The sequence below is a fragment of the Lynx canadensis genome, chromosome E1 (genome assembly GCF_007474595.2).
Source record: "Lynx canadensis isolate LIC74 chromosome E1, mLynCan4.pri.v2, whole genome shotgun sequence".
In the NCBI taxonomy this organism is placed as follows: domain Eukaryota; kingdom Metazoa; phylum Chordata; class Mammalia; order Carnivora; family Felidae; genus Lynx; species Lynx canadensis.
The window spans coordinates 7,802,780-7,812,506 of NC_044316.2; the positions used below are offsets into that span (position 1 = coordinate 7,802,780).

Sequence of the window (9,727 nt, forward strand, 5' to 3'; positions counted from 1 at the left end):
GAAATCTTTTTTTTTTAATTTTTTAAATGTTTCTTTATTTTTGAGAGCTTGAGTGCAAGCTCTTTATTTTTGAGACAGAGTGCAAGTGGATTAGGGGCAGAGAGAGAGGGAGACACAGAATCTGAAGCAGGCTCCAGGCTCTGAGCTGTCGGCACAGAGCCCAGTATGGGGCTCGAACTCACAAACTGCAAGATCATGACCTGAGCCAAAGTCAGGTGTTTAACCAACTGAGCCACCTAGGTGCCCCTCGCTCAAGGTGAAATCTTAACGTCTTCTGAGGTCTTTTCTGAGCATGCCTCTTGCCCTGGGGATGTGCATGGCTTTAAATCTCCTCTCATGTATGGTGGCTTTTGAATGACTTAGTTTCCCAAAGAATCTCACCCCAGCTTTCCTTCCAGGTCTTAGGTCATCCATTTTATGTCACAACCCACAACTTCTTGCCCCAGAGAGCCGTGGGTCTCTAGTTCACCTTGCTGCTTTCATGAGCTGTGTCCATCGTTCTTCTCACCCCAGTTCCAAGCTACGTGAGACAGAAATAAATGTCTTGCTTCACTCCTATGAGGACTTTAAGAGACAAAACAGATGAACATAAGGGAAGGGAAACTAAAATAATATAAAAACAGGGAGGGGGACAAAACAGAAGAGACTCATAAATATGGAGAATAAACTGAGGGTTGCTGGAGGGGTTGCAGGTGAGGGGATGGGCTAAATGGGGAAGGGGCACTAAGGAATCTAACTCCTGAAATCATTGTTGCACTATATGCTAATTTGTTTGTAAATTAAAAAAAATAAAAAATTAAATTAAAAAAAAAAAAAGAAAGAAATGTCTTGTATCAGTCCTTCAAGTATCCCCCGGAGAGATTAGAATAGATATAGACAATAACTTGGGAATGAGGTCTGTTCTGCTCCCTCTGCTTCGAAGGACTGAGGTCCCAAACTGGGAACACAGGCTGCTGCTACTTTAAGACCAAAGCTTCTACTGTGCCAGGGAGGGGCGGGGTAAGGCCAAGTAAGAATGCCACAAAACGTTCCTACCGCTTTGAAGATAGTTTCTTTTCTTTTTCTTTTCTCTTCTTTCCTTCTCCTTTCTTTTCTTTCTGTCTTTTTTTTTTTTTAATTTGACATTCACTTGATTTAAAAATTGGACTCCCTCCGCCCTCCTGCCCTGAGTTCTGACAAAGTTAAGTCAGTCAGTTTCCGATTTGTTTGTTTTCTGTGGTTGACCAAGAGCTTGGAGCTTCTTAATCCACCATTTTGCTCCAGTTTCCCTCTAGTCTTACTACTTGTTCATGTTAAGAAGACCGGCCACATTTTCCGAGTACCTTCTATGTGACATAAATACTAGGGATATTATAACAAATGAGACACAGTCTCTACCTTCATATGGCTTCTCTTCTAGTGGAAGACACCAGAAAACAAGTCACTTAGACAATTGCCATTTCTAATGTGTGCCTTGAAAAGGGGGAAAGGCTAATCTAATATAGAGAATGACAGGAACCTACTGGGGTCCTTGAGTGCTATTTTTCTAGTATCTTTCTTGCGTGCCAGAGAAAGTCTCCATGAACTTGGGTATTTGAGTGAGACTAAGGCTGGAAAGGAGGTCCCAGTGTAAAGAGTGGGGACAAAAAAAATGCAGCCTAGTGGGCAGCATTGACAAAGACCATGGTGTAAAAACATACTTGCGGCACTTAAGGGAGCCATCGAGACTTCAGGACCACGAATAAGGAGAGGAGGGCACAAGACAAGGCAGGCAAGCTGGAGGGCAGTTGGAGGCCACTTGAAGTTCAGTGGGCAGCCATATGTCAAGTTGAGGGGTGACCCAGTTTGACTGGACTTCTAACATCATTTGTTGCTAAGTTGAGAACTGATTAGAGAATGGTATTATGGAAGCATGGAGGCCAACTCGGGGGATGTTTGTTACAGTCCAAGAGAGATTATGGTGGTCTGGACTATGGCGGTTGACAGGAAGGGTGCGGAGAAGAGGGAGACATGGCTGTGTTGGTGGTGGAGGATGTGGTGGGACTTCCTGATGGGTGGATTGGATGGATGAGGAAACAGGCAAGGGAGAACTTGAGGAGAGCTTCCAATTTTCTATGAGAAAATGATACGAATAGACAACGGTGCCATTACGATGGAGAGGGAAACCTGGGCGGGGAGAAAGGGCTATTTCGATGTGTCTTGAAATAACCCTAAGACCCCCCCCCCAAGTGGAAATGTTGAGTAGGGAGCAGAACATAACACTGTGGCTCAGACACGAGAGGACTGAGCTGGAATAGACACACAGATCAACGGAACAGAATAGAGCGCCCAGAAATAAACCCACAATTACATAGTCAATTAACCTTTGATAAAGGAGGAGGCGAGAATATGGAATGGGGAAAAGCCAATCTCTTCAACAAATGGTGCCGGGAAAGCTGGACGGCGACACGCCAAAGAATGAACTGGACCGCTCTCGTAACACCATTCACAAAAATAAACTCGGAATGGCTGAAAAACCTCAGTGTTTTTTCACTGGAGACCCACAACCATAAACGTCCTCGAAGAGACAACAGGCAGTAATTTCTCTGACGTCAGCCCTGGCAACAAAAAGAAGACTGAGCTACAGATGTAAATTTGGAAGCCTTTGAAACGTAGATGGTATTCTAACCCATGCGTTTTAATGAGGTCACCTAGGGAGACCGTGTGGAGAGAAAAGAGGTAGGGACCTCAGACCTCACATTTAAAGGCCAAACAGATGAAGTGAACCAGATACAGAAGCTGCCAGATCCCTGAGCCTGGATTCACGAAAATAAACGTCCTCTGGGATCACACGGCGGGATCTGACTGCTCGAACCATTACTCGGTGTCTTTGTTTATGTTCTGGGATCATTAAAGCCAAAGGCAGATGGCAGGTCATAAAACGCTGCTTTAAGAAGTCGGTAAATCCGGGGCTCCCGGGTGGCTCAGTCGGTTAAGCGTCCGACTCTTGATTTCTGCTGAAGCCATGATCTCGGGGTTCGTGGGTTCCAGCCCCACAGCAGGCTCTGTGCTGACGGGGTTGGGATTCTCTCTCTCTCTCTCTTTCTTGCTGCTCCTCCCCTGCTCACATGCACACATGCTCTCTCTCTCTCTCTCTCTCTCTCTCAAGTTAAAAAAAAAAGTCAGTAAATCCTTCTCAGATGGGGCAAAGAGATCCCGAAGGCCCCTTCCAGATCTATGCCCCTACAATGCCAACTCTCCATGCAGGAATTATGCAGCCTTCCTCCGGTGCTTTAGGAAATAACTGTGTGTTTCTGAGCCACCAGAAAGGGATAGGGGGGCCGAGAGAGAAGGAGAGAACTTCCTTGTGTACAGCTGTCTCAGTTTCCATCTGAATTCGTTTTCCATCCTCGTGTTTAAATTGGTATGGTTTTTTTTTTCTCTTTTACAATGAACATATGCCTTTATAATATCTACACTTAACACTGTCAAGATTCTTCTATGGACTGGACTGTGTGTCTGTCCCTAACACAGTGCCTAGCCCAAGGGGCAGCTCAAGAAAGGCCAAATGAACGGACAAATGAATGAATGAATGAAGGTTTTGAGCTAGTGAAGGATCCAGAAACTCATTTACTTTAGAATCCAGGGGATCTAAAGCAGATCTGACATTATCCGTACATATCAAGTAAGTTGTTACTTTAATGCAATAACCCGACGGGCTTAATTACTTCAATTCCTTTGAGCCACAACAATTTGTTGGCCACTTGCCTAGGATTGTGGCAGGCACCAGGGTCAGGGCTAAAGAGGGCTGACAAAGGGGAAGAGTTGGTCCCTGGGCTGCGGGCTGGGAGATGCACAAATAGAACAAAACGCCCAACATGGGAGTGGTTTGTGCACCCCCCTAAGGGCAGACCTAGACTGGGGAGGCCCCCGTGTGGTAGAATGGGTGTGTGTGTGGGGGGGGGGTGGGTAACAGCCTGCTTGGCCTCTTTGTTGAAGTCTAGATGACCTTGGGCAAGTCCGTTCACATCGTTGGAAAGCAGCATCGTCTTCCATAAAAGGGAGTTCTTTGTCTCAGTAGTGCACACGGGAAGTCCTCTCGACTCCAACATTGTCATTTTCTCTTTGTCGTCAGGAACTCTCTGGAAGGAACAGGTTTGTATAGGCCAGAGGGCAGAAGTTGGAGTTACAGGGGCCTGATGTACATGTTTGGGGCTCACCTATTAATGGTTCTTGGGGCTCCCTTCGAATTCTATTTCAAAAATGTAACATTTGAAATCATGTTCACGTTTAAAATGCAGGCAACTTCACCTAAGAATCCAGTTTTCCCAGGAGATCCGACAGCACAAGGAAATGCTAGCCCTGGGGTGGTAGGTGCTGTTTTCCCATTTACTTTGGACCCCTCTCGATGGTTTCTTACCAGTCCTAGTGGTCCAACTGGTGACCGAGTTTCAGAACAGGTATTTGGAACAGGAGTTCAAGCCAGTGATGTTCCTGGAGGTATGTCCCTCGAGGGAGGGCGGGAGCCTTTCCTAGGAGGTAGATCAGAATGTCTGAGCGTGTTTTCGATCCCAGAGGTTCAGAAGGTACCCTCTTCCCACTTCCTTACCTGAAAATCAGCGGGTGGCATGAGCCACTGTACAGATGAGAGCGCGGGGCGGGGGGCGGGGGGGGGGGCATGCACAACAATCATTTACGTAATGGCGGGAAGAGCTAGCATCCATCGACTGCTGGCTTAGGTCTAGCACTGCTCTGAGCCATATAGCATTACCAGCCCCATTTCACAGATGGAAACTGAGGCATCAAGACATTAGTTAGTCACCTTCTCCAGAGTCCTGGGTTGGCAGGTGACTGAGCCAGATACTTGTTCTGCAGATGAAATCAAGGTTGGGAGCTACGACTTGCACAGCTAAAACCCACGGAGGGGGGGGCGTCTCTGAGCGGGGAGGGGGCCCGCTGAACCTGGTGTTGGTGAGCACCACTAATTCGGATGGCAGAACAGAGCGCGGGGGCCAAATGTTAGTTGACGTGGCGGTGATGACTAGAAAAGCAATCCCAGCAGAATATCGTTACTCCAACACGGAGTGTGTTCCTTCTAATACTGTTAACCTCCTCCAGACAAATTCTTTTTTTTTTTTTAAGATTTTTTAAAAAAATATTTATTTATTTTTGGTAGAGAGACAGAGCATGAGCAGGGGAGGGGCACAGAGAGCGAGGGAGACACGGAATAGGAAGCAGGCTCCGGGCTCCGAGCTGTGAGCACAGAGCCCGAGGCGAGGCTCGAACTCACGGACTGTGAGATCATGACCTGCGCCGAAGTCGGACACTCAACCGACTGAGCCCCCCAGGGCCCCCCCCCCCCCCGCCTCCGGACAAATTCTTAAACCAACTGAAGAGCCAGCTCTGGGTTTTATAAACCAACCTCTTTTACTATTATTATTATTTTTTTTTTTTTTGGAGGGTTCACATTCGTGCTTTTTGTCTGCCAGACGGAAATGGGGTTGAACGTCTGACAATAGCCTGTGCACGTGTAAAAGCTGAGCAGGACACTGGAGACAAAGCCCACCATTCAGTGACATAAGTCATTTCCAAGGATGGCTTATGAACGTCGGCATCATTACTCATACTCTCAGTGTTCACAGAAAGCCCTGGGTGTCCAGATTTCAGGCAGGTTTCCCCCTGAAAGTTAAGAAATTCATAAAGTGCTGATGGAAGTCCAAAGGAAACAACAACAATGAAGTGATTCCTCGTACGGCCGATTTTTCCTGAATGTACTTTGCAAAGTCGGGGAGAAGGGTGTAGCGTGTAGGATGACAGGAAACGGACTTGTCTATTACTTCGGCCTGTCTGGTGACTGCAGGGAATTGAAAATGAGGAATAGGTTGCAGAGGTGATTTCCAGAGGGAGAAAGAGTGGAATATGGAAAAGAAAGGTCAGAAACGGAGGAGGGGGGACACATCAAGAGTGAAGAGAATGTCGCGGGACATTGCCGGGGAGAAGCAAGGGGCAGCGAGGCATGGTATGGAAGCCTCTGGAATCAGCAGCCTTTTTGGATGAGAAAAGGAGCAAGGGATAGTGTGCATTTGCTTTTTTTTTTTTTTTTTTAAAGCAGTTTGGAGACTCTGGTGACGATTCACTAAAACACTGTACCAAATCACCTGACTGCAGAGAACACACCGGTTGAACGTGTTTCAAGATCTCAGAGGGATCACTTGTTATATTTCAACGGGTCTGGTTTGAGAGACATCGCCGTATGACTCCAGAAAATCTGGCGGTTGCTCAGCCAAATACTACGGCCAGTCACTTTCCTGCCACTTTAAGAGGAATCACTTTGAAATATGCGATGTGTCTGCAGACACTTGGGATACAGGTTATGAGAACCACCGTCCCCCCCCCCCCCCCCAGATACCACTGCACATTTTCTCTTTGATTAAAACAACAAGATTCCTTTTTAGCCAATAAGTAAAGTCTGGTTCAAAGGCTCTCAAACTGCCACCTGTTACTTCAAAAGCTCTTTCAATTCCCCCGAGCAACTTACTGTAGGGCCCTTGCACTCCTGGGTGTGGTTTCCATCCGTTTCTAGCCATGCTCTCTCCGTGTAAAGGAAGTATCGATCTCTGAAGGCAGATTTTTAGTAGAGACCTGTCCGTGGAGGTATCTGCCTGGCCCTACAGCTATGACAGTGGAGATGGAGAAAGGGTCCTATGGGTATAGAACAGGTCAAGATCTCAGAGCATTGACCGGAAATCGAAATTTTGGTTCAGTTTTTAAAATTAAAGGTGGAACTGACTGGCCCGTCAGGATGGCCCACTATAAAAAAAAATATTAACAACAAGTCCGGGGGGCCCAGTCGGTTGAGCATCTGACTCTGGATTTTGGCCCAAGTCTGTGATCTGAAAGTCATGAGATCGAGCCCCACGTCGGGCCGCCCTGGGTGTGGAGCCTGCTTGAGATCCTCTCTCTCCCATTCTCTCTCTCTGCCCCTCCCCACCCCCCAAAATTTAAAATAACAAGCCCTTGTGCACTGTTGGTAGGAACGTAAAACGACGGAGCTGCTGTGGGAAACAGAATAGTTACTAATGCGAGAAGCGGCACCTCAACTAATTAAACACAGAGATTCCCTATGGAAAATTCTGGATCTATCGCCAAAAGAGTGGAAAGAAAGATCGCTCACGGCAGCATTATTCATAATGGCCAACAGGCAGAAGCGACTCAGTGGACCATCCTTCACCCTTACAAATGAAGGAAATCCAGACACGGGCTACAACTGGGATGAACCTCGAGGACATAACGCCGAATGAAATACATCAGACGCAAAAAGACAGGTGCTGTGTGAGTCTGCTTACCTGAGGTGCCCAGAGTGGTCAAATTCACAGGGACGGAGACTAGAGTGACACTTGCCGGTGGCTGGGGAGGGAGGCTGGGGAATCAGTGCGTAACAAGTACAGAGTTTCAGTTTTGCAAGATGGGAGGAGTTCTAGAGATTGGCCGCACGACGTGAAAGATTATGAAAGATACGAAAGATTACGAAAGATACCAGGTGGCACGCTTCACAGAGGGCCACGAGTGTCATAATCTACCACAACCATCAGAAGAATGGTTTGATATGTATATTCAATCCATAATTTACAAATCAATAAAAGAATGAGGGGAGGAAATGTAGAAAATACAATCCAAGAGAAGACCAGAAATGAGAAAAAAAAAAAAAAAAGCAAAGATGAAGGATGGAAAATAGGATCTAACATACCATGTAAAAATAGGCCATTAATTAAAATAAATTAAAATAAAATGGGAAGACTTAACTGTCTCTGTAACATTTTATTAAAATAATTATTTGTGCTAACACCTCTGGATAATAGAGGTACAGATGTCTCTTAATGATTTCTTTGCTTTCCAATATGTTCAAGGTGTTTCCTAATTAAAAAAAAAATCTATTTTAAAAGGAGCGAAAGGGAAAGCAAATTTAGAATTAGTTTAGAAATCTTATTAAGAAGGTAGGAGTAGATCTCACCAAATGCTGGCAAGGATATAGAGAACAGAAATTCTCATCCGTTGTGGGTGGAAATACAAAATGACACAACCATTTTGGGAGACATAATGTAGTTTCTTACAAAAATAAACATATTCTCATCAAATGACCCAGCGATTGCACAGCTTTGTATTTGCCTACATAAGATGGAAAATTATGCCCACACAAAATCTGCATATGAATATTTATAACAGCTTTATTTACAATTTATGGCCCAAATTGGATGCAACCCAGTAGATAACACCAACAGACTTTGATACATCCAGACAACAGGATATTGTTCACCAGTGAAAAGAAACGAAGGGCCCTGGGGTGGCTCAGTTGGTTAAGTGTCCGACTCTTGATTTCGGGTCAGGTCATGATCCCACAATTCCTGAGGTCGAGCCCTGCATTCGGCTCTGCGCTGACAGCACGGAGCCTGCCTGGGATTCTCTCTCCCTCTCTCTCTGCCTCTCTCCTGATCTTGCTCACTCATGCATGTGCACTTTCTCTCTCAAAACACACACACACACACACACACACACACACACACCTTAAAAAGAAAGAAATTAGGGGCGCCTGGGTGGCACAGTCGGTTAAGCGTCCGACTTCAGCCAGGTCACGATCTCGAGGTCTGTGAGTTCGAGCCCCGCGTCAGGCTCTGGGCTGATTGATGGCTCAGAGCCTGGAGCCTGTTTCCGATTCTGTGTCTCCCTCTCTCTTTGCCCCTCTCCCGTTCATGCTCTGTCTCTCTCTGTCCCAAAAATAAATAAACGTTGAAAAAAAAATTAAAAAAAAAAAAGAAATGAGCTATGAAGCCATGAAAAGACATGGAGAAATCTTAAATGCACATTGCTAAGTGAAAGAATCGAATGTAAAACAGCAACGCTATATGATATTCTGAAATCCAACTATATGATATTCTGGAAAAGGCAAAAATGGAGACAGCAAAAAGATCGGTGATTACCAGGAGCTTGAGAGGAGAGAGGGACAAGTAGATGGATGTGTTTAGGGCAGTGAAATTTTCTGTGTGGCTATAATGGTGACACGCATTTCTGAAAACTTACCGAGTGTGTACCACAAAGCGTGTTATACCCTAATGTAAACTATGGACTTTACATAATAATAATGCCCATATTGGCTCATCAGTGGTAACCACTGTACTGCATTAACACAAGATATTAATATTGGGCAGAAATATGGGTGGAAACGGTGCTTGAGGAGATAAATGGGAGGTCTGTATTTTCCGTTCAACTTTTCCATCGACCCAAAACTGCTCTAAAAAATAAAGCCGATTCATTTAAAAGAAAAGTGAGGAGTCAGATTAATCATTCCCTAACCTCTCAAGAAATTACGAGAGAAAAATTACTAATGCAATTCTTCTGGAAAATAAATGGGGTCAAAGAAGAGATTTGACGTTTTTAGGTAAGCCAGCTTTCCTTCTGAAGGGGCAGAAGCCTGGTCATCCCGGCCAGTCTCAGATATCTCTGGAGGGCAATCTGAGCTCCAGAGTTTCCTGTGGGGTCAGCAAAGGATGTTGTGCCTGCAGCACAACGGGACTTCTCAACCTCTGCCCAAGCCTGCTTCCTTCACCCCCTTCCTTCTGTGGTCCCAAGGGCACTCCCTCATAAACATCCTGTAAACTCATCCTTCCCCGGCTACCTATTATCAGCTGATATCCTTGAGGAGCACGAGCTCAGGGAGAAAAACTAGACAATGAAGGTACGCCAATAAACAGTTTTTAAAAAAGTAGAGACGTTG

At 45.6% G+C, this 9,727-nt stretch overlaps 1 long non-coding RNA gene across 1 annotated transcript; it reads right to left on the bottom strand.

Annotated features, from left to right (window-relative positions):
* Positions 1-3,574: 3,574 nt before the first annotated feature.
* LOC115501438 lies at positions 3,575-7,373 on the bottom strand. The gene is made up of 3 exons (XR_003964792.1): positions 7,305-7,373; positions 4,379-4,490; positions 3,575-4,100 (listed from the first exon to the last, which is right to left on the bottom strand). It is a non-coding gene; the product is annotated as an uncharacterized LOC115501438 (long non-coding RNA).
* Positions 7,374-9,727: the final 2,354 nt, after the last annotated feature.